This window comes from Chrysochloris asiatica, unplaced genomic scaffold (assembly GCF_000296735.1).
Source record: "Chrysochloris asiatica unplaced genomic scaffold, ChrAsi1.0 scaffold00144, whole genome shotgun sequence".
NCBI lineage: Eukaryota > Metazoa > Chordata > Mammalia > Afrosoricida > Chrysochloridae > Chrysochloris > Chrysochloris asiatica.
In genome coordinates, this window is record NW_006408662.1 from 6,495,891 (window position 1) to 6,500,112 (window position 4,222).

The following is a 4,222-nucleotide window of genomic DNA, read 5'->3' on the forward strand; positions in this document are numbered from 1 at the left end:
ATATGTATATATACACACACATACATAAAACATGTGTACATATTGTCATCATATACATGTATCAGGGAGAATTCACAATATACTTTGTTGTTGTTGTTAAGTGCCATGGAGTCGGCTCCAGTGCAACAGCGATCCTTTATAGGGTTTCCGAGGAGCAACTGATGGATTTGAACTGTCGACCTTGTGGCTCAAGCCAACTTTGTGATTGGTCCAGAGCACGATCCTGCAGTGCCACACCAAGACTTTCTCACAATATAAATTCAGCTATTGAAATAACTAAAATAACTAGTTATCTTAAGGAAAATAACACTCTCTGGCCTGCAGGTTATGTGTATGTGTCATTAAAAACAAAATATATGACTTGACTTGAATTGCCAAAATTATATTTGTAAGGATGGATTCCTAAATTGGTTATACAAATATGTTAGGAAAACTATTGCTTAAAGTAATCAACATGAATTCAAAAAAATATTCTAGGTTTTATTATTACTTGGATCACAGTGTGGATAATGATACCAAGTTCTCTGAGATAGAGAAGTCAGGAAGAAATTCAGGTTTTAGAAACAGATTGAAAATTTAGTTTGGAACTTTACCAGAAAAGTGGAAAGACAAGTTACCAACTGGGAGAATAGAATATCTTTGGTCTTTGGAATTCATATATGTGACAAAATCTAATATTCAAAATGAAGGCAATCCGTCTACTATAAGCGAGTTCTGTTCCGAAGTCTGTTTTTAAGTTAAATTTGCGCATTGGAGCAGTTTGGAGTGGTTCTTATCTAACATTAGTCAGATGTCTGTCTTAGTATCGTTATGTGCATGAGAAACCTTAAATAAACATGTCCAGACACAGTAAGACATCGTTAACGTAGTAAGACAGTAATAATAATAATAATAATAATTTGATGTGTGTCCAAACGTATTGCCTGTAATTACAAACCCTGTTTACACCTGTGAGTTGGATGTTTGTGACCCAGGGACTGTCTGTATATATATAAAACTGACAACTTGAACAACAAAAAGACCACCCAGTCATAAAATAGGCAAAGGACTAGAGTAGACACTTGACTAAAAAGTACATTCATGTGGCCACCAGTGCATGGGCACTCAGTGTCCCTGGTCATCAGAGATGCAAATCAAAACTATATGAGACCACCTGTCACTTACTCTAGGATGTGGGTAAATTGGAATGCTTTCCCATCGCTGGTGGGGATGCAGGATGGTGCAGCAGTGGGGGAAAACAGTGTAGCAGTTCCCCAAAAAACAAAACTAACCAAGCTAGAACTACCATGAGACCTCTAGTTCACGCCTAGTTATTTACCCAAAAGACTCGCAAGCGGAGACTGAAACAGAGACTTAGACTACAGTGTGTGTTGTAGCATTACTCACAGTAGCTAAAAGGTGACAACAACCTAAATGACCATCTTCCAGTGACTGTTGTTAGGTGCCGTTGAGTCGGTTCCATGTCATAGCGACCCTGTGCACATGCACAACAGAACGAAACACTGCCTGGTCCCATGCCATCGTCACAGTTGTTGTTACACTTGAGCCCACTGCCACTGTGTCTGTCCATCTCGTTGGTGGTCTTCCTCTTTTCACTGGCCCTCCACTTTACCATGACAAGCATGATGTCCTTCTTCAGGGACTGGTTCCTCCTGATAATATGTCGAAAGTATGAGAGACGAAGTCCTGCCCACCCGACTTCTAAGGAGCATTCTGGCTGTACTTATTCCAACGTAGTTTGTTTTTCTGGCAGTCCCTGATACTTTTAGTATGAATAGATAAACAAGTATGGTACATACTGCTATTGTACACATACATATTGTGTGGAATACAGTTCAGCCAATAGGAAAAAGTAGTCTTGCTGTAATAGCTACAGTATGAATGGAGATAGTGAAATGAGTCAATTTCAAAAGGACAAATAATTTATAACCTCCCTTATGTCAAGAATCAAGAAAAGGCAGTTGTACAGAGAGCAAAGTTTATCAGTGGTCACCAGGGGCAGGAGGGCTTAATGGTGATGGAAATGGTGCATTGATTCAAAGTAGGGTACACAGCTATATGTTGTAATTGCTCTGAAGTTGTAAATCTATAAAATTGAACTGGCAAACGTTGTGTGCTAGACATACTTACAAAAGCGACAAAAATAAGGAAGGTTACTTTTGAGACTGCTTATACACAACCTGGAGAGGGATATCATGTTTGGTAAGGTGGAGGGTCAGAGAAAAAGGAAGACCCCCAGCAAGATGGATTGGCAAAGTGGCAGCATCAGTGGGCTCAAGCATGGCAACAATTGTGAGGTTGGCTCAGTGTTTTGTTCTGTTGTGCATAAGGTCACATGGGTCAGTATTGACTCAATGACACCTAACAACAGCAACAATATATGATTTCCAAGGGGCAGTTGGTGGGTTTGAACTGCTGAGCTTGGGCTTGGCAGTCAGAGCTGACCCTACAGCCCCACACCAGGAGCCTAGGTTTAGGACTCAGTGTAAGGCCATGCTTTTCTGCAGTCCCCACGATTGTACCTGTGCCGCTGTCTCACTGTTGGCTCACCTGAGCTTTTTGTCGACTACACCCAAGTTGCCTGCACCTGCCTCGTGGCAGCAGGAACTGACCTGTCCCATGTTACTCACCAAACACTGCTGTTTGGCACTGAACTCAGCTCTTTCTGGTTTTCCGCATTCGATGATATCATGTTAAATTTGGCTCATCTTCAGATTTTTGGTCTCTTCTTAGATCCTTGTTTTCTAGAAGAGCGTCAGCTATTGTATGAAAAAATGTGTATGTGCAAGAAAAAGGCATTGGTTTGCATCCTGGTCTTTATGTAATCACTGAATTGTTGGGTTGTTGTGAAGTACCGTCAAGTCGGTTCTGACTCGTAGCCTCCCCCACCCCCCATACAAGATTTCTGAGGAGCAGCCGGTGGGTTTGACCCTACAGCGCCACAACAGGAGCCAGAGTCATGTCACTGAAGGCACCTGGACGACTGTCTTGGATAAGACTGTTACAAACGTTTATCACATGTTTTCACATTTTTTTAACTGCAACTACCACGTCTGTTAGGTTGTGTTGTTACTCTCAGACCTACATATCCATTTAAGTTGCCAGCAAGCTTTTGACTGGCATCCTACTTTAAGATTTTGATTTTGATGTGCAGTTGCTCTGTTAATTTCTTCTTATTAGTCAGATTTGGGGGTACTTATTAAGACGAAGACTTTAAATCACTAAAACTATTTGGCGAGTTTGTTTTTGAGGGGTAATGAGGTGGGAGGAGTCCTGGTGGGGCGCTGCAGGCTAATGCGCTAGACTGCTAGTTCAGTGTGAACTGCAAGGTTGGTGGTTCATACCCACCAGTCACTCTTCGGAAATTCTGTACAGGGTCGCTATGGGTCGGAACCAACTCGCTGCTAGTTAACAGCAACAGTGGGGTGGGATGAGGTAGGAGCACGAACCATGCAGAATGCAACGGGAAAAATGAACCAAAGCGTTAACTAACAGCAGAGAAAAAGCAGCTGACTCGCATGTACTGCTGAAAGGGCAGTATTGGGTAGTATTTGGATAGGTGACTTACAATGAAAAGATAATGAAGAATTACTATTACATTGAGAAACCAGGTGAGATTTTCAGGTGTGTGGATGGCATATTTTGAATGGTGGATGAGATGTTTTCTTTGTTTTACAAGAGCCAGGCACTAGTTACACCAGGCTTGAGGGCAGGAGAGAGCATAGTGTTCTTTGGCCCCAGTGTAACCAAGCACGTTTCCAGCGCTGTGTACTGCTCTCCCAATGCGTTCACAGATAGGTGATGCTATGTATAACTCCTTTTTCACATCCATGGATGAATTTAGGGTCATTCACAACTTGTCATTTTTTTAAAGCTATCTCAATAGTTTTTCAGCCTTTTCATTGCATTTGTTGATGACCAGAAAAAAAAAAAGACATTGTCTATAGATTGCTAGAGATAAAGATGTTGTTGATGTTGTTAAGTGTCGTGGAGTCAGTTCCGACCCATAGCGACCCTGTACAGGGTTTCCGAGGCTGTGAATCTTTGTGGAGCATAAAGCCTCATCTTTCTCCCATGAAGCGGCTGATAGTTTCGAACTCATGACCTTAAGGTTTGCAGCCCGATTCGTAACCACTATGCTACCAGAGCTCCTTGAAATAAAGGTAGGAACATTTTAAATAAATTTAGAAAGTTTTTTTAAAAAATTGATTTAGCTAAATAA

At 41.5% G+C, this 4,222-nt stretch overlaps 1 protein-coding gene across 1 annotated transcript in view; it reads left to right on the forward strand.

Moving 5' to 3' along the window:
- EXOC2 (exocyst complex component 2) overlaps positions 1 to 4,222 on the forward strand; it is a 260,684-nt gene that overhangs the window by 165,179 nt on the left and 91,283 nt on the right. The window lies entirely within an intron of this gene.